The sequence below is a fragment of the Bos indicus genome, chromosome 1, assembly GCF_029378745.1.
Source record: "Bos indicus isolate NIAB-ARS_2022 breed Sahiwal x Tharparkar chromosome 1, NIAB-ARS_B.indTharparkar_mat_pri_1.0, whole genome shotgun sequence".
Taxonomy (NCBI): Eukaryota; Metazoa; Chordata; class Mammalia; order Artiodactyla; family Bovidae; genus Bos; species Bos indicus.
In genome coordinates, this window is record NC_091760.1 from 70415440 (window position 1) to 70437309 (window position 21870).

At 39.1% G+C, this 21870-nt stretch overlaps 1 protein-coding gene across 9 annotated transcripts in view; it reads right to left on the reverse strand.

Annotated features, from left to right (window-relative positions):
* ZNF148 (zinc finger protein 148) overlaps window positions 1-21870 on the reverse strand; it is a 146596-nt gene that overhangs the window by 115583 nt on the left and 9143 nt on the right. Inside the window, exon 1 of one of the 9 annotated variants that reach the window (XM_019956918.2) lies at window positions 15826-16073. The exons of the other annotated variants lie outside the window; for them this stretch is intronic. The gene's annotated coding sequence lies outside the window, so the exon portion shown is untranslated. Of the gene's footprint in view, window positions 1-15825; window positions 16074-21870 lie in introns of those variants that run through there. 9 annotated transcript variants of the gene reach the window in all.

Sequence of the window (21870 nt, forward strand, 5' to 3'; positions counted from 1 at the left end):
ATTTTTCCATGTCCAGTTCTAACCATTGCTTCTTGTCCTGCATACAGGTTTCCCAGGAGACAGGCAAGGTGGTCTGATACTTCAATCTCTTTAAGAATTTTCCAGTTTGTTGTGATCCACAAATACAAAGGCTTTAGCATAGTCAATGAAGCAAAGTAGATGTTTTTCTCGAATTCCCTTGCCTTTTCTATGACGCAACAGATGTTGCCAATTTGATTTTTGGTTCCTCTGCCTTTTCTAAATCTAGCTTGTACATTTGGAAGTTCTCAGTTCACATACTGCTGAAATCTAGCTTGAAGGATTTTCAGCATTACTAGCTGAATAACACTGCTAGCATGTTAAAGGAGCTCAATTGTACAGTAGTTTGAACATTCTTTAGCACTGTTCTTCTTTGGGATTGGAATGAAAACTGACCTTTTCCTGAGGCCACTGCCAAGTTTTCCAAATTTGATGACATACTGAGTACAGCACATTAACAGCATTATCTTTCAGGATTTTTAAATAGTTCAGCTGGAATTCCATCACCTCTGCTAGTTTTGTTTGCAGTAATCCTTCCTAAGGCCCACTTGACTTCACACTCCAGGATGTCTGGGTCTAGATCAATGACTACATCATCGTGGTTTTCTGGGTCACTAAGACCTTTTTTGTATAGTTCCTCTGTGTATTCTTGCCGGCTCTTCTTAATCTCTTCTGCTTCCATAATGGTTACCATGTAAAGAAACAAAAAATTAAGTTCACCTGATTTTTATAAAAATTATTCTATTCTAATAATTTATGAGACCCAAGAAGAGATTACAGAAATACCCATTTGAAAATAAGTTCAGCTATTTAAAGTGTCAATTCCTTATTAATAAAAGTGTTAAAATACTATTAAACCAAGAATAACAAGAGGGAACTAGAATTATTACTTCAAATATGAAATATAATTAAATATTTTCATTTAAAAACATAAATGGTCCGTTAAAAAGCCAGTTCACCTGTTGATAATTTAATCTTATTCAATACTAGAATCAGTCATTTTTATCTCCTCTGTCTAGAACATACGTCCAGAATTCCATTAGACACTAAACACAATGTAGAGGTGTGCTCACACATAAAAGAAATGGTTTCTAGTCTAATTAGAAATCTAAGCTTTGCCATTAAAGTCAATCGGAGAATACCTCAACAAGTGGCTGCAATGGAGCCCAATTATTTCTCTATAACTAAAATAACACCACAATTGACAAAATATGTTCAGTTCAGTCGCTCAGTCGCGTCCGACTCTTACGGACCCCACGAACTGCAGTATGCCAGGCCTCCCTATCCATCACCAACTCCCGGAGTTTACCCAAACTCATGTCCATTGAGTCGGTGATGCCATCCAGCCATCTTATCCTCTGTCGTCCCCTTCTCCTCCTGCCTTCAATCTTTCCCAGAATCAGGGTCTTTTCAAATGAGTCAGCTCTTTGCATCAGGTGGCTGAAGTATTGGAGTTTCAGCCTCAACATCAGTCCTTCCAATGAACACCCAGGACTGATCTCCTTTAGGATGGACTGGTTGGATCTCCTTGCAGTCCAAGGGACTCTCAAGAGTCTTCTCCAACATCACAGTTCAAAAGCATCAATTCTTTGGCACTCAGCTTTCTTTATAGTCCAACTCTCACATCCATACATGACCACAGGAAAAACCACAGCCTTGACTAGATGGACCTTTGTTGACAAAGTAATGTCTCTGCTTTTTAATATGCTGTCTAGGTTGGTCATAACTTTCCTTCCAAGGAGTAAGCGTCTTTTAATTTCATGGCTGCAATTACCATCTGCAGTGATTTTGGAGCCCAAAAAAATAAAGTCAGCCACTGTTTCCATATGCTAGTGAGATTTTTTTTAAAAAACAGTAATAGTTGGGAATTCCCTGGTAGTCCAGTAGTTAAGATTCCATGCTTCTACTGCAGGTACCATGGGTTCAATATATGGTAGGGAACGAAGATTCCACATGCTGAGCAGGGTGGCCAAATGAATAAATAGCAGTAGTTGATTTAACAAGTTATTCATCCTTCAGAAACAATGGCTTCTTCTACTAACATAGAATGGACATTTTCTTATTTGGGGCCAATTTATTCTCAATTAGAAAACCATGGAATGTAAAAAGCAGGACCTTTTATCTTATCTTTCCTTTTCAACTAATGAATTAGAAACAGATTAACCTGTCTGCATAATACAACATTTTCAGTATTGTTTTTAAAAATGTTTACTAATATTAAAAAACTAGTATGTATTACTGATGCTTTCGATCTGTGGTGCTGGAGAAGACTCCTCAGAGTCCCCTGGACAGCAAGGAGATCAAACCAGTCAATCCTAAAGGAAACCAACTCTGAATATTGGAAGGACTGTTGTTCAAACTGAAGATCCACTACTGTGGCCACCTGATGTGAAGAGCCGACTCACTGGAAAAGATCCTGATGCTGAGAAAGATTGAGAGCAGGAGAAGGGGAATGACAGAAGATGCGATGGTTGGATGGCATCACTAACTCAATGGACATGTGTTTGAGCAAACTCAGGGAGAGAGTGAAGTACAGAGAAGCCTGGCTTGAAGCAGTTCATGGGGTCACAAAGAGTCGGACACTACCTAGTGACTGAACAGCAACAATCTAGTACTGAAATTATTAAATACTTTAAATACAAATAATCCTTTAAATAAACACATCTTTACCCAGAATTCAGAGTTTCATTTTAATTAACTATATTACAAAGTTTGTTTATGTGATACATGCCTAGTATAATAGCAAGCATATATTCTGGCACCCTCTTGAACTGATTATTACCCATGTTCCAAAAATTTCCTTAGGGTACAATACTATGGTCTATAATTGAAGCAAACATTTACACTGTGCTCAAAAGTTCACAAAGCACATGGCCATAAACTATTATTTTCAAAGTTGAAATAACCTGCTAGGTGGAGATGATGCAAGTTCACAAAAAATAAAGAATTTGAACTTCCAGTCTAGATGGCATAGCTCTCTTTTTCCCTGCCCCTCCACATTAAGCATAAGTATAAACCATGGGAATAACAGAAAGAGACAACCAAAAGAAAACTATGAAAACTGGAAAGAAGGCAGCTAACCAGTTTCGGACTCTAGGATCAGAGAAACAAAAAAAGCATCAAGTGCTTTACGTCCCCACAACCAACAGAAGAAGGCAACCCAGACTGGCATTTCCCAGCCACCAATTCAGCAACAGAAAGTAGACTAGATAAGCATAATCCTCCCCCAAACTAAACAGGAGTCTCTCCGCAATATCAAGCAAGGGAGGGCAACTGGAAGCTCAGCCAACAACAAAGACCAGACAGAGGAAGCAACTCTTCCTTCCCTGTATGATCTGAAACTCTTTTTTTCCACCTTGAGATGCAGAGGCAAGTGGTCAAAACTTAGGAACCCAGCCAGCACAAACAACTCAGTATGGGCCAAGACTCTCCTCTCTCACCCAGAGATACAGGGTCAGGGAAGAACTAGGGGTTCAGGGTGGGTACCAGGAGGACCACACCACAATCCTCTCCCATCTGGAGACACCCAGAAACCTGATAAAAGGAAATGCCTTCTATTCTCTAAGGTAAAATCATCAAGGACCAGTGGGTGTCCAGACAGCATCAGATAAACCAAGCCAACCACAACGGCTCTGAAAATTAAACTGCCATTAAAACCAAAGCCTACAAAACAGGTGAAGACCTGTACACTAAATCTAAGTGGGATGACTGTGTGATAAAATAAAAAATATAAATAGGGCCCAGAGCCTTCTGACATAATACACAACTGAAAATGACAAAAGAAAATCCCAACATGAGTGAGAAAAGATAATCAACCAAGGCCAATACAGAGATGAGTTGGATGCTACACAATTATTTGAAAAAGATTTTAAAGTACCATTATAAAATGTCTCAGCAATCAATTCTAAATTCTCCTGAAACAAGTGAAAAAAAAAAACGGAAAACCTCAGTAAAGAAACAAAAGTTATAAAAAAGAAGCAAAAAGAAATTACAGAACTAAAAATTACTATAACATAAAACTTTAAAGGTTGCTGGATTGGCTCAATACAATCACAGAGATAATAAAAAGAATCACTGAATTTGAGGACAGAAAAATAGAATTAACCCAATCTGAAAAACAGGAAAGAAAAGACTGAAAGAAAACTAACAGAGTCTTAAGGACCTGAGGCCAAATAACAAAAGATCCAACATTCTTATCGTTGGAGTCCCAGAGAGGAGAGAAGGACTGTAAAAGTATATAAAGGAAAGATGGCTAATGATGTCTCAAATATGACACATACAAACTTACAGATTCAAAAAACAGAGTAAACCCAAAACAGGATAAACCCAAAGAAATTTACACCAGGACACATCATAATTAAAACTTCAAAAACTAAAAAGAAAGATAAACCTCTGAAGGCAGCCATAAAAAAATAACTATTTCCTAGAACTGAACAACAACTGCAACACCACCAGATTTCTCATCTCAACCATCAGTTCAGCTCAGTTCAGTCGCTCAGTCATGTTCGACTCTCTGTGACCCCATGGACTGCAGCACACCAGGCCTCTCTGTCCATCACCAACTCCCAGAGGTTACTCAAACTCATGTCCATTGAGTCAGTGATCCCATTCAACTATCTCATCCTCTGTCATCCCCTTCTCCTCCCACCTTTAATCGTTCCCAGCATCAGGGTCTTTTCAAAGTTCTTAGCATCAGGTGGCCAAAATATTGGATTTTCAGCTTCAGCATCAGTCCGTCCAATGAATATTCATGACTGATCTCCTTTAGGATGGACTGGTTGGATCTCCTTGCAGTCCAAGGGACTCTCAAGAGTCTTCTTCAACATCACAGTTCAAAAGCATCAATTCTTCAGCGCTCAGCTTTCTTCACAGTCCAGCTCTCACATCCATACATGACTACTGGAAAAACCACAGCTTTGACTAGACAGACCTTTGTTGGCAAAGTAATGTCTCTGCTTTTTAATATGCTGCCTAGGTTGGTCCTAACTTTTCTTCCAAGGAGCAAACATCTTTTCATTTCATGGCTGCAATCACCATCCGCAGTGATTTTGGAGCCCCCAAAAATAAAGTCTGACACTGTTTCCACTGTTTCCCCATCTATTTGCCATGAAGTGATGGGACCAGATGCCATGATCTTAGTTTTCTGAATGTTGAGCTTTAAGCCAACTTTTTCACTCTTCTCTTTCACTTTCATCAAGAGGCTCTTTAGTCATTCTTTGCTTTCTGCCATAAGGGTAGTGTTATCTGCATATCTGAGGTTATTGACATTTCTCCCGGCAATTTTGATTCCAGCTTGTACTTCATCCAGCCCAGAGTCTCTCATGATGTACTCTGCATATAAGCTAAAGAAGCAGGGTGACAATATACAGCCTTGACTAGAAAAAGTGGCAGAATATTTTTTGAATGCTTAAAAAAAAAAAAAGAATTGCTAACCAAGAATTCTAGGCCCAGTGAAACTACTCTTCAGGAATGTTGTAAATCTATTCAGGCTGCCATAACAAAACATGACAAAATGAGTGGCTCTATTATAAACAACAGAAATTTACTTCTCACAGTTCTGGGGCTGGAAATCCAAAGATTAGGGTGTCAACATGGTTAAGGTGAGGGCCCTCTTCCAGGTCACAGACTTCTCACTATATTATTACATGGCAGAAAAGGAGCAAGTGAGGTCTCTTGGGGGCCTCTTTTGTAACAGCCGTAATCCCACTCATGGGCTCTCCCCCATGACCTAAAAATATCCCAAAGGACCTAATTCCCAATACTATCATGCTAAGCATTAGTATTTCAACATTTACATTTTAGAGAAATCCATTCAGACCACAACAAGGAATAAATGGAAAAAATTTTAATGCATTTTCAAGAGAAGAAAAACTAAAAGAATATGTCACTAGCAACTCAATCCCTGGCTGAAGAAAATTTTCTGAACAAGAAAAATAGAAATATAGGTACACACAACACATTATCTTTTTCATCATTTTCTGTTGTTCAGTCACTAAGTCACATTCTATCTGCAACCCCATGAACTGCAGCACACAAAGCTTCCCTGTTCTTCAGTATTTCCCAGAGTTTGCTTAAACTCATGTACATTGAGTCAGTGATGCCATCCAACCATCTCATCTTCTGTCACACATTTCTCCTCCCTCCCTCAATCTTTCCCAGCATTAGGGGTTTTTCCATTGAGTCTGTTTTTTGCATTAGGAGGCCAAAATATTGGAGCTTCAGCTTCGGCATCAATCCTTCCAATGAATATTCAGCATTGATTTCCTTTAGGATGGACTGGTTTGATCTCCTTGCGGTCCAAGGGACTCTCAAGTCTTCTCCAACATCACAGTTCAAAAGCATCAATTCTCTGGGTTTCAGCCTTCTTTATGGTCCAACTCGCCATTCATACACTACTACTGGAAAAACCATAGCTTTGACTATATGGACCTTTGTCAGCAAAGTGGTATCTCTGTTTTTTTAATACTGTCTAGGTTTGTCATAGCTATTCTTTCAAGGAGCAAGCATCTTTCAATTTCATGGCTGCAGTCACCATCCACAGTGATTTTGGAGCCCAAAAAAAACGTTTCCACTTTTTCCCCATCTATTTGCCATGAAGTGATGGGATCGGATGCCATGATCTTCAATTTTTGAGTGTTGAATTTTAATCCATCTTTTTCACTCTCCTCTTTCACTTTCATCAAAGGCTCTTTAGTTCCTTTTCACTTTCTGTCATTAAAGTAGTATCATCTGCATAGCTGAGGTTTTTTATATTTGTCCCAGCAATCTTGATTTCAGCTTCTGAGTCATCCACTCCACCATTTCATATGATCTACTCTGCATACGATGGTGTGATCACTCACCTAGAGCCAGACATCCTGGAATGTGAAGTCAAGTGGGCATTAGAAAGCATCACTACAAACAAAGCTAGTGGAGGTGATGGAATTCTGATTGAGCTCTTTCAAATCCTGAAAGATGATGCCGTGAAAGTGCTGCACTCAATATGCCAGCAAATCTGGAAAACTCAACAGTGGCCACAGGACTGGAAAAGGTCAGTTTTCATTCCAATCCCAAAGAAAGGCAATGCCAAAGAACGCTCAAACTACCGCACAATTGCATTCATCTCACACGCTAGTAAAGTAATGCTCAGAATTCTCCAAGCCAGACTTCAGCAATTCGTGAACCATGAACTTCCAGATGTTCAAGTTGGTTTTAGAAAAGGCAGAGGAACCAGAGATCAAATTGTCAACATTGGCTGGATTGTCGGAAAAGCAAGAGAATTCCAGAAAAACATCCATTTCTGCTTCACTGACTATGCCAAAGCCTTTGACTGTGTGGATCACAACAAACTGTGGAAAATTCTGAAAGAGATGGGAATACCAGACCACCTGACCTGCCTCTCGAGAAACCTATATGCAGGTCAGGAAGCATAGAACTGGACATGGAACAACAGACTGGTTCCAAAAAGGAAAAGGAGTACATCAAGGCTGTATATTGTCACCCTGCTTATTTAACTTATATGCAGAGTACATCATGAGAAACGCTGGGCTGGAAGAAGCAAAAGCTGGAATGAAGACTGGCAGGAGAAATATCAATAACCTCAGATAAGCAGATGACACCACCCTTATGGCAGAAAGTGAAGAGGAACTCAAAAGCCACTTGATGAAAGTGAAAGAGAGTGAAACAGTTGGCTTAAAGCTCAACATTCAGAAAACTAAGATCATGGCATCTGGCCCCATCACTTCATGGGAAATAGATGGGGAAACAGTGTCAGACTTTATTTTTGGGGGCTCCAAAATCACTGTAGATGGTGATTGCAGCCATGAAATTAAGACGCTTACTCCTTGGAAGGAAAGTTATGACCAACCTAGATAGCATATTCAAAAGCAGAGACATTACTTTGCCAACAAAGGTCCGTCTAGTCAAGGCTATGGTTTTTTCCAGTGGTCATGTATGGACGTGAGAGTTGGACTGTGAAGAAGGCTGAGCGCTGAAGAATTGATGCTTTTGAACTGTGATGTTGGAGAAGACTCTTGAGAGTCCCTTGGACTGTAAGGAGATCCAATCAGTCCCTCCTAAAGGAGATCAGTCCTGGGTGTTCTTTGGAAGGAATGATGCTGAAGCTGAAACTCCAGTACTCTGGCTACCTCATGCAAAGAGCTGACTCACTGGAAAAGACTCGGATGCTGGGAGGGATCGGGGGCAGGAGGACAAGGGGACGAAAGACGACGAGATGGCTGGATGGCATCACCGACTCGATGGATGTGAGTTTGTGTGAACTCCGGGAGTTGGTGATGGACAGGGAAGCCTGGCGTGCTGCGATTCATGGGGTCGCAAAGAGTCGGACACGACTGAGCGATTGAACTGAACTAAACTCTGCATTTAAGTTAAATGAGCAAGGTGACAATATCCTGCCTTGATGTACTCCTTTTTCAATATTGAACCTGTCAGGTGTTCCACGTCCAGTTCTAACTGTTGCTTCTTGTCCTGCATACAGATTTCTCAGGAGACAGCTAAGGTAGTCTGATATTTCAATATTCCACAGTTTGTTGTAATCCACACAATCAAAGGTTGTAGCATAGTCAATAAGACAAAAGTAGATTTGGGGGGGAATTTCTTTTCTTTTTCTATGATCCAGCGGATGTTAGCAATTCAATCTCTGGTTCCTCTGCCTTTTCTAAATCCAGCTTGTACACCTGGAAGTTCTTGGCTTATGTACTATTGAAGCCTAGCTTGAAGGGTTTTGTGCATAATCTTGCTAGCATGTAAAATGAGTGCAACTGTAATTTGCAACATTCTGTAATTTGAACATTCTTTAGCACAGTCCTTCACAACTGGAATGTAAACTGATCTTTTCCAGTCCTCTGGCCACTGCTGAGTTTTCCAAAGCTGCTGATATATTGAGTGCAACACTTTAACAGCATCATCTTTTAGGATCTGAAATAGTTCAGCTGGAATTTCATCATCTCCACTGTTTTATTTATAGTAATGCTTCCTAAGGCCCACTTGACTTCACACTCCAGGACTCTTAGGTGAGTGACCACACCATCATGGTTTTCTGGGTCATTAAGAGCTTTTTGTACACTTCTTCTGTGTATTCTTGTCATCTTTTCTTACTCTCTTCTGTTTCTGTTAGGTTCTTGCAGTTTTTGTCCTTTATTATGCCTATCTTTTTGCATGAAATGTTTCCTTGGTATCTCCAATATTCTTAAACAGATCTCTAGTCTTTTCCATTCTATTGTTTTCCTCTATTTCTCTGCATTGTTCATTTAAGAAGGTTTTCTTATCTCTCCTTGCTATTCTCTGGAACTCTGCATTCAGTTGGGTATATCTTTCCCTTTCTCCTTTACCTTTCATTTCTCTTCTTTTCTCAGCTATTTGTAAGGCCTCCTCAGACAGCCACTTTGCCTTCTTGCATTTCTTCTTGCAGATGGTTCTGGTCACCATCTCCTTTACAATGTTAGAAACCTCCATCTATAGTTAGTTCTTCAGGTACTCTGTATACCAGATCTAGTACCTTGAATCTATCTGTCACCTCCACTGCATGTATAATCATAAGGGATTGGATCTAGGTCATAATTGAATGGCCTAGTGGCTTTCCCTACTTTCTTCAATTTGAGCCTGAATTTTGCAATAAGAAGTTGATGATCTGAGCCACAGTCAGCTCCAGGTCTTGTTTTTGCTGACTGTATAGAGCTTCTCCCATCTTCAGCTGCATCGTAGTTTTCTAGATCATACTTAATGACGGAAACAAAAATTTATACTGATACTTAATTACATTTAAAAGATGGTTAAAAAAAAAAAAAAAGTCAAGATGGTAAAAAAAGGCAAATGAGAAGTGAAGTTTCCACATGACAACTGAAGCAGTAAAGTACTGATACCCGGAGACTGCTATAAGTCATATATACACTAGTAATAACTACAACAGCCACTACAAAATCTATACCAAAACAGACTCAAAACTATAAATATTTTACAAATTATGAAAGACAGAATCTTAAGAAATGTTTTAGTAATCTGCAGGATGGAAAGAAGAGAGAAACAAAAAGCCAGAGAAAATTACAAAATAATAACAATAAAAAGGCAGATTTAAGTGTTAATACTTATCAGTAATTACCTTAAATGTTGATGGTCTAAACAGACAAATCAAGAGAGACTGGAAGAATATATTTCTGAAATGGCCCACTATATACTACTAACAAGAAATTCAGTAACATATATTGAAAGTAAGAAGAATGGAAAAGCTAGGATGGTTCGTTTGTTTTTTATCAGAGAGGCTGTATTAATAACACAAGCAACCAACAGGGTTAGCTTGATGTACACAGAATAGTCCACCCAACAACAGCAGAACACATATTTCTTTTCAAACATCCATGGAATATTCACAAAGACAGATTATATCCTGGGACATAAAACAAACCTCAACAAATCTATAAGAATCAAAATAAAATAGGAGGTACATTATATAACAATATTAGACTCAAACTAGAAATCAGTAACAGGAAGACAACAGGAAAATTTCTGAACACAAATGAATAAACACTTTTTAAAACTTCATGGGGTTCCTCCAATTAAAAAAGAAAAGTAAAGTGGAAAAACAAAGTCCATGGGTCAAAGACAAACACTCAAAGAAAAATTTTAAATATGTACATAAAATGAATGAAAATAAAAACATAACATGTCAAAATGTGGGATGCAGCTAAATCAGTAGTTAGGAGGAAATTTGTAGCAGTAAGTGCTTACATTAGAAAAGAGGAAAGATTCAAATCAATACCTTAATTACTTAAAAGAAACTTAAAAAAAAAAGGCAAAATATAAATCCAAAGCAAGCAATAGAAAGCAAACAATGAAGAGCAGAAATCAACAAAATTCAAAATAGGAAAACAGAGAATATCATTGAAGCAAAAATTTTACATTCCTCTACCATCACTAACAAAAACAAAGAGACAAGACACAAATCCAATATTAAGATTGAAACAGGGATAGCACTAAGATCTTGCAGAACTTGAAAAGATAATAAGGAAGGTTTCCCTGGTGGCACAGTGGTTAAGCTTCCACATTGTATATGCAGGGGGCCAGGGTTCGATCCCTGGTCACAGAACTAGATCCCACATGCCACAACTAACAGTCCACATGCCACACTAAAAAGATCCCACATACCACAACAAAGATCAAAGATCCTGTGTGCCGCAACTAAGACCCAGCACAGTCAAATAAATAAATATTAAGTAATATTAATACCATGGGAATACTACAAAACAACTTTACACTTTTAAACTGGACACAGAAAAAAACTGAACAATTTCTCCAATTCATACAACTGAAACTAAACCAAAATGAAGCCAATAATCTAAATAATTCTATAACCAGTAAAGAAAAATTAACTAACTGACAAAGCAGAAAAATAATTCAAAGGAGAAAGGATAGCCTTTTCAACAAACAATGCTGGAACGAGTGGGTAAAGGATCCACCTGTGATGCAGGAGATGCAAGTTCAACCCCTAGGTCAAGAAGATCCCCTGGAGGAGGGCATGACAACCCACTGGAGTATTCTTGCCTGGAGAATTTCATGGACAGAGGAGCCTGGCAGGCTGTGGTCCAGGGGGTCACAAAGAGTCAGATACAACTGAAGGGATTGAGCATGCATGCATGCACATGCCAAATAAAAGTCTAGGCCTAAACCTCACAACCACATATAAAAATTATTTCAAAAAGGATGATGAACATAAACATAAAACTACAGAATTTTTAGAATAAAAATTAGGTCTTCAAGACCTAAAGAAAAGGTTCTTGGGCTTGGCACCAAAAGCATATTCTGTAAAAATAAATAAACCAAACTTCATCAAAATAAAAAACATGCTACCCTATGAAACGATGCTCACCATTGCTAATTATTAGAGAAATGCAAATTAAAACTACAATGAAGTACCACTTCACACCAGTCAGAATGGCCATCATTAAAAACCATACAAATAAATGTTGGAAAAAAGGGATCCCTCTCACACTGTTGATGGGAATGTACATTGGTGCACCCATTACGAAAAACAGTATGGAGCTTCCTCAAAGAATTAAAAACAGAGTCGCCATATGATCCATCAATACCACTCCTGAGCATATATCCACACAAAATTATAATTTGAAAAGATTACATGCACCCTTATGTTCACAGCAGCACTACATACAACAGCCAAGACATCGAAGCAACTTAAATGTCCATCAACAGATTAATGGATAAAGAAGATGTGGTATAGATACACAATGGAATACTACTTGGCCATTAAAAAGAGTGAAATAACACCATCTGCAGTAACACGGATGAAAAATGAAAAGTGAAAGTCACAAAGTCGTGTCCGACTCTTTGCCACCCCAAGGACTAAACAGCCCATGGAATTCTTCAGGCTAGAATACAGGAGTGGGTAACTATCCCTTCTCCAGTGGATCTTCCCAACCCAGGGATGGAACCCAGGTCTCCTGAATTGCTAGAGGATTCTTTAACAGCTGAGCTACCAGCGAAGCCCATAGTTACACAACGGAGTACCGCTCAGCCATAAAAAAGGAATGAACTAACACCAACTGCAGTAACATGGATGAACCTAGAGATTATTATATTAAATCAGAAAGAGAAAGACAAACACCATATCATATCACTTATACGTGGAATCTAAAATACAACACAAATGAATAGATCTACTTAACAGAAATAGACCCACTCACAGATGTAGAAAAGACTTATGGGTGCCAAGAGGGGGTGAAGGTGGCAGAAACCAATACAACATTGTAAAGCAATTATCCAAAATAACTAAATTTTTTAAAATGCTGAGAACTGACTAAGTTTGGCAATCTCTATAACAGTAATGTATTAATACCAATGTCAAATTCCTAACTTCAATGTCTCACCATTGGGGTCAAGCTGGGTAAAGGATACACAGGACTCCACTATTTGCAACTTCCTGAGTTTATAATTATTTCAATTTAAAGTGTTTTTAAAAATTATGTGAGTTGAGAGACAGGGTGCAGAAGCAAAGATGAAATAAGACTGGCCATTAATTGCTAACTGTTGAGGCTAGTCTGGTATATAGCAGTTCGTAAGAATGCTGCATTTTTTATCTTTTTAAATTTTTCATAATAAACAGTTAACAAAAAAATAAGATGCCATATCTCAAAACATTAACAGTAGTGTATTCCAGTTAGTGATTTTATTCTTTTTGCTAAAAAGCATTTAAAATTTTTCTATAAAAAAAATTTCTTGTATTTCTTAAATAAAACAATTTTATAAAAACCTTTGCTCATATTGGTCTTCTGTCCTACTTGGTTTCCTCATTTTTAAAAAGCAGCACCACAGAAAACATTTTTTAACTTAAAAAGAACTTCATATTTCTTCCTCCAACAATACAGCACTTAATTTGAAATACCCAATTTAAATATCTAATTTATATTTCATTCAATTGCATTTCACCTCAAAGTTCCAGTATATTTTTCTAAAATTAACTGAATCTTGCTAAAATAGATTTACAATCAGTACAATAACTGACCATTACAGTAATCCTCACAAAATAGATGTCTAAATTCAAGACACCCTGAGACATTTTAACAATTCTAGTTGGGTTTGCATCTGCAATACTGCCAACGATATCCTAATTAACTCCAAATTGCTTTTAAATTGTATGTGGCCTTTTTTAATTTTTCAAAATTTTTTTAAAAAGAAGATGCTGAAAAGTTTACAATGGTTAACAAAACCATGCTGAAGAATTCAACAACATGGGAATATGAAAAAGTAACAATGATTTAGTGAATACTGAGATTCTCATGATGCAATTTTTAAAATCTTAATTATTTAAATTTATCAACCAAAAGTTACAAAATACCATTTCCCTCAGTAATAATTAAAATTAATTTTAATTAAGTAAATTAAAATTAAATTATAATAGAAATAACAAGACCTGAGCTCTCCATATCCGTAGAACCTCTCTGAATCTCTCTGAAACTATTTCCTTAGCCACATACTCAGTTATACTTGTTAACCTTTCCACTCCAAAATCCTATTAACTCATGCTCTAAAATATACTTCATAACCTCTGACCCATGATCATTCTAATGACAACTCTAAGAAAAGATTTATAACAGATCTGATATAGAGATATCAATTACATGACAAATTATAAGTAGAATATCACCCACAATAATTAAATCAGGGCTTCTCAACACCAACACTACTGACACTGCACTGGCTAATTCTTTGTTGTGGGGGTTATCATGTGCATTGTAGGATGTTTACTATCTACCCACTAGATACCAACAGAATCCCCCAGCATGACAACCAAAAATGTGTTCAGACATTGCCAAAACCATCTCTCATGGAGAACTGTATTAAGATTAAAAATTTCCAGGGTTCTTTGGAGATGAGAAGCAGGAAGAAGAATGTTTCTGTGACACAGGAGGAAAAGTAAAAGGAAAGACTAGAAATGAACAAAACAAATCATAGCTAGTAATTATAATGAAAATAGCAATACAGAAAGCTGAGAAGAAAATTCACAGGTATTCCATCAGGACCTTTGTAAGCATCTTCAACAAAGACCACTGAAGATTTTTTACTTAGAAATTAATGAAATTAACATAATTCCTCTTCTCCCTAGCATTTATGAAGCTAAACATCCTCAGGTTACCAACTATTCTTCAACCACTGAGAACACCCACTTGAAAAACTCATCTCCCACAGTTAAATATAATAAGCATCTACGTTTCAATCAAATGTAAATATGCTACAAATGCCATGAAAAGCAACACGAATATCCTCAAATCCTTTTTGTATTTAAAGAATGGAGAAACTACATACATCTAAGTGCTACAAAGATTAAACGTTCACACATTCCCTTTCTGGCTCTTTAATACTTGGTATAAAATCAACTCGGCCATATTTTCCACCAAACAGACAAATACCCAGTTTCCTTAGTCTATTCTTGGATAGGTCACCAGACTGGGAATAAGAGACCCGGAGTCTATTCCCAGCTGCAAACAGACTGGTAATCTCAAGCAAATTATTCACTCAGGTTAAGGTTCTACACCCATATCACGCTGACAACACTGAAAATCTGCCCAGAAACAAGCCCTGAGCAACCTAGAACTTCTTCCTGCACCCAAAGGACAACTGCAAACGTATTTTTAGATTTCTTAAATCTAAAAATCTGAACAGGATTTTATTTATAGCAACATTTAACATACTTGAAATTTCAAAACTGTGTGGTGCCTTTATCATCGCCCTTTGTAAAATTAGTAAGAAACGCTCTTTTTAAAATCACACCGTGCCCAACTGTGTAAAACTCTATATGCAAACTACACCAATCATAATTTATGTAAAACAAAACAAAACAAAAAAGCTGTTTTTAACGCAAGCTCTTGGTAAGGGCTTTAACTTTTTCATTTCCTAACTTTATCTAGTCTAAGACACAAATAGTTCTTTCTTGGCACTGTAAAAAATGCTTTACGAAGTCTGGAGAGACAAAGTGTGCCCTACAGCCTAATTCTGGAAAGGCCTTTAGGACTGTTCTTACCACTAAACATGCAGGTTTTAGTAGCGCAACCAATATAAGGATAGATACAAGCGTACATTTTTTGCTCTTGATACCAAGTAAAAAAAGTGTCTAGTAGACCCAAGTTACCCGTCTGACCTTTTCGCACACCGTAAAACTGTAAACACAGTACAGTCCAACATAAGATTTGTTAAAAAAAAAAAAAAAACACACAGGGTTAGGACCGAAAGGAGGGTGTCAATTAACGTTCGTCGGCACCCGCTGTCAGGCAGACACTTGTTAGCCGCCGAGAAGTCACTCACAAAGTTTGCCATCTCGCTGGGGGAAGGGGCCTGGACTGCGCCACGGGCCCCGACCCGGAAGACGGGTGTCTGCAAGGCCCCACCGCCCGCCGAGGCCCGGGCGCGCCAGCCACCCCAGCAGGAAAAGCCCCAGCTTCTCGGCCCCGCTCCGCCGCCTCTCTGCCCACGGGCGCACTCACGCACGCGCGCGCACTCTCTCACTCCCGTACACACAACAAAAGGAAGCCGTGCGAGCCGCGTGCGGAGGTTTGCTCGGGCGCTCAGGGAAGCCCCTCCTCCCGGCCCCCACCGCGCCGCCCCGGGCCTGCTCGCTCGCTGGAGCGCCCCCCGAGGGCCCGAGGGTGCGCGGATCCCTGAGGCCCGAGTCCCACCGGCCCGGCCCGCCTCCACTCCGCTCGGCCGCGCTCGCAGGCAGCTGCGGCGGCTCTGGGCCCACCACGCGCGCAGCTCCGCCTGCCGCTGAGCCGAGCTCCGGTGAAATTCCGCGCGGGCGAGCCTGGGCTCCCTACTTCCCGGGTTTCTTAAGAAATAAAACTATTACACTGAATTATCCTTGGTAAAAGTCCCCCTCCCCACCGAACCACTATCAAAAGTAGTATTTAACACAACATTCCTTACAATAAATCTTTTCCAGTAACCTCTTCTTTAATCTTCCTCTTAACTCTTCCTTCCACACCTTAGTTTACTCCTTTTACTTTTCCCTTGCCTTCCTGTTTTCAACCTGTGAGCTGCATTTTCTCAAAAGAATTATCTTCCCCAAACGGTCTTTTCAATTTTACTCTTTTGAAATTTACTTTTCTAATAATAACAAGCTTTCTCCTAAATCCCTTCCATTATATATCCCACTTACCTACACAAACTTCTCCACAAATACCTTCTTTAATTTTTATCAGCATCTACCAAATCAATTCATAAATAACTTTCTCAGGCACTGCATTTTTTGTTTGATCCTACGATCCCTCAAAGCTAACATCCCCAAACTTAACACACAAATTTGCCACAAATGGCCCTCAAATTTTGTGAAACTGTGCCAGACAGGCTACCGAAGTCACTGAAAAAATCTACTTCCTAAACATACCCTAATAACTATCTTTCCAACTACTCTCTACCAATTCATTTGAATCACTCATAATAAGACTACCATATTTATTTCCCCAAAGACTCTAATTATAGAACCTAATCAAATTAACACATTATCTCTATCATTATATGTATCTACATATGCAGGTGTGTATGTACGTGTTGACAAATATACAGGGCACCCTGCAAAACAGCAACTGTGTATTTCATTCTAATCCCTTATATACTGGATCCTCTCAAATTTACAATGAAAACTCCTTCACATGAACCAAGATTTTCAGGCATCCAACCCCTATCTTGTGAAGTCATTTATCTATGTTAAATTAATTTATCACTTTAAAACATACTGTCACCATTTCTCCTATAATCATTCCTCATATCTTAAGATATCCATCATTGGTCTAACCCACACAATCCACTCAAAGACTCAGAGCATACCCCCACTCGCCAAGGCCTGTATAAGGCAGGTCCTAGAAACAATTCTTGGAGAAGGAAATGGCAACCCCCTCCAGTATTCTTGCCTGGAGAATCCCATGGATGGAGGAGCCTGGTGGGCTACAGTCCACAGGGTCGCAAAGAGTCAGACACGACTGAGAGACTTCACTCACTCACTCACAGAAACAATTCTAGACTACTGGCAGATTACAGTAAAGTCGTGAATTGAACAAGTGACATCCTTGGGTCATCTTAGGCCTTCAAAGCTCTGGGTGGTCTCCATAGGTTCTTCATTATTAAATTTGGTGACTAAATGTAGATATAAGAGAAAAAGGCTGAATGACCAAGAGCTAGATTCTGAAACTAATTCTGAAGCAAAGCTGCCCTAGGATGGAAAACCAAAACTATATTTCGTGCTTTGTCGTATTTTTCTCACTGCCACTAAATAAGCTCTCTCTTGTCTGGCTGAGTCGCGTTGCTGTGCGCCTGAAACCATCACAGCTTTGTTAATCGGCTATACTCCAATATAAAATAAAAAGTTAAATAAATAAACACGTTCTCTTTCCATGAAACATAAAGGAACATCAAAAACCCTGATCTGAACAGGGAGAGTCAGGAAGTGTTCTTTGCTCAGAGACTGAAAGATGAAAGAGTTCATTAACCATGTGAAGAATATAATGCAAATAGTAAGGATTTAAAGCATACAGCATTTTTCCCTTAATGGTTTAAAATGCCAATTACTGGGACCAGAGCATGGTACTAATGGAGAATCTCTAAAAGCACAGTTAGGTAAGCACTTGAGAGTCAAGTCTTTGATAGTACAAGGGAAATGTTAACAGAAGACAAAGTCTGACAAAAATCAATTCTACTGTATAAAAGGAGAAGCAAAAGTTGAAGAGCAAAGATGCAAGCCAAAACACTGAAGGCCTGGTCTAGGTCTTGTTGAGTCACTAAGTTGTGTCCATCTCTTTGCAACCCCACGGGCTACAGCACGGGAGATGATGAAGGTTTCATGCCCTGAGGTGATAATGCTGCAGATTTACAACAAAACAAAAAAGGAAGCAATGGTTCAGTTTTAGCTATATTGTGGCTTTGGAACTGGCAACACTGCTCCTCTAGAAATGTTCAACAAATGATAAATAATCAGAAATAAAATAGGCCATATTTAGAACCATACATTTATATGCTCTCTCTTGTCTGGCTGAGTTGCGTTGCTGCGCTCCTGAGACTATCACAACTTTGTTAATCGGCCCTACTCTAAATAAAAAGTTAAGTAAAAGTATTTTTCAGGTAATAAATGAAATGAGAAGACAGAGCAGACCAACTTCCTAAACACACTAAGAAATATATCAGATAAAAGTCACAGACAAAAAGAAACTACAGAAGCCACTTTAGATCCCTTAAGACACTTCCTTTTACCATCCACCCCACGTTTTCCATTTTATACCTGAACCTCTTTACATATACAAATTATTACCACACAATTTTTGCAGAATTGTGGTTTTTGAGGCACTCAAGGAGAGATCAAAAATCTTAATGTCTCTATCATTCATCATTTTTTAAAAAACAATTATACATGACATAGTATCTATCACCTTTATAATAACATCATGGATAGCAAGGACTGTCCTCACATGCACAGAGAAGGAATAGGGTTCTGGCTTTGTTTCTTAGGTGGCATTATGTTTCCTCCATATTTTCTCCGTTACAAGCTACTCACTGTCCTCTTCATCTTACTTATTCCTATTCAGGTCAACTCCAATCTCTTTTTTTATTATTATTATTTTTTTTTTATTTGAAGGATAATTGCTTTACAAGATTTTGTTGTTTTCTGTCAAACCTCAACATGAATCAGCCATAGGTATGTATACATATATTCCCTCCCTTTTGAACCTCCCTCCCATGTTCCTCCCCATCCCTCCCCACTAGACTGATACAGAGTCAACTTCAATCTCTGCATTCATGTCTATCAATTTACTAGCTTCTCTATCAGCTTGTCCATGTTCTACTGTCAACAAATTACCATGTCTTTTGACTTTCATATTAGTAACCTCCACCTCAGCTTTTTTTCCCCCTTTGTCTCCTTTCTAATCCACAAATATCTCTCAGTTGAATTTATCTCACATGAATGGTTACGATTTTGCAAGTATAATTTATTTATAAAAAACTTAAAGAGTGAATGAAACAAATCCATCTTTTTATCTCCATCCTCATGCTACAACAATTCAGATCACTTCTATCTCTTATCTGGATAGCCCCTCATCTTGTCTCAAGTTTGGCTTTTCTTGGACAACCTGCTTCACAGAACTTAGCTATCCATTCTTCCACTCCTTCAGCTTGATAAAAGCACCAATTGCTTTTTGTTCCCCAAGGCCACTCCCATTGTTTTATCACTAGAAAATCTCTTTGCAGTTCACATTACTCACTTAAACCATTCTATCTGCAGCATCTACCAAGCTCCAGAATCCCTCCCACCTTGCTCCCCACAAAGAAGTCAGTCCTACTTTGTCCCACATTCAGCCACTATTCTCAGTGACCGAGGTACTGAAGACCTTTCTGCACATTACACAGACCTTCCTCAACTCCCAAGACCTGCATGTGCACTTCAGCCACTTACAGATATATACTGAGAACAGGACATCAACTGGAAGTGCAGCGCCACTAGGACTATAACGTTAGAGACCTTTTTTTTTTAACCACAACTACTTTATTTTCTAAGTCTACACCTGCTCTTCACCTCCTTCTGGCTTCACTTATCTCCCTACACAATTTAAATCTGTCCATCAACCATTTTAATATTGCCCTCTCCAGAATACCATGACTTCCCATTACATTCACCATGCATTTCCCCAAGGAAAGACAATCTTCACCATCTGTTTTATCCACACCCACACACTGAGTGTTAAGCATCACCAGAAAGCTACGAAATCTTCTACAACTGACTTATTCTACATACAACTCTCCATCTCATTGACTAATCCAAATCATTTTCATATTTAAATCCTTAATCTCATCAAGTAATCTCTTCCATAATATTCTCTCAGATCACAATTTCTCCACCTGTAATCAAATCCTCTTTATATAGCTTCTAAAATGCTGTATCTTTTCATCCATCTGTTACTTCTTGCCTTCAGTTTTGGAAGAAGAGTTGTTCCTCCTTCTTAAAATAAACTTAAGACAATTCCTATAGCTGATGCTTCCATATTCTCCCAACTCACTCAGTCCTTTAACCCTATGGACCCTGGTCTCCAAACTACTCTCTTGAAGACCAAAAAAATTCCATGTACCAAATCCCATGGCTCACCACCCAAGTTCTTAATCTTTTTGGCAATGACACTTGAACTACCTCCTTTTCTGGGGCTTCCTAGGTGGCGCTAGTGGTAAAGAATCAGCTTGCCAATGCAGGAGACATGAAGAGGCGTGGGTTTGATGCCTGGGTCTGGAAAATCCCCTGGAGAAGGGAATGGCTACCCACTTCAGTATTCTTGCCTGGAGAATCCCATGGACAGAGGAGCCTGGCAGACAACAGTCCATAGGGTAAATAAAGAGTCAGACACAACTAAAGCAACTGAGCATACAGGCATGCACACACAACACAGAATTCTACTCCGGTCTCTCTGGTTGCTTCTTCTGTCTCCAGTGACTACTAGTCCTCTTTTTAGCCCAAAGAATGGGTCTTTTCCCAAGTTCTGTCCAGGAGTTTTCTCCAGTTCTCTGCTTCTCAGGGTTTCATCCCTTACTGCTGTTTCTACATTTTCTCTCCTCTTATGGATACCTGGAGAAGGCAATGGCAACCCACTCCAGTACTCTTGCCTGGAAAATCCCATGGACGGAGGAGCCTGGTAGGCTGAAGTCCATGGGGTCGCTAAGAGTCGGAGACGACTGAGCAACTTCACTTTCACTTTTCCCTTTCATGCATTGGAGAAGGAAATGGCAACCCACTCCAATGTTCTTGCCTGGAGAATCCCAGGGACGGGGAAGCCTGGTGGGCTGCCGTCTATGGGGTCGAACAGAGTCGGACACGACTGAAGTGACTTAGCAGTATGGATACCTTCCCCCAGCTGCCCCAAATGATCTTTAAATCATTACCTTCTGCTACAATCTAACGTATTCCTGAGGAATTAGAATATATAGTTTATTGCTTTTAAACTAAATTCTTCAATGGTTGTTTCAAATTACATTTCAATCATTAGTCCAGATAATTTTATAGCCATCAGCACCCTACCAAACCCAGAGTTAGTAGCTCTGTACTAACTCTGTACAACTGTACGTATATATTCCCAAATCTCCATTGGAACTCTTTCCTCAGCTGGAGCAGTATTTTTAACTCTAGCTAGACAATACCCTGGAGAAGGCAATGGTACCCCACTCCAGTACTCTTGCCTGGAAAATCCCATGGATGGAGGAGCCTGGTGGGCTGCAGTCCATGGGGTCGCTAAGAGTTGGACACGACTGAGCGACTTCACTTTCACTTTTTCACTTTCAGGCATTGAAGAAGGAAATGGCAACCCACTCCAATCCCAGGGGCAG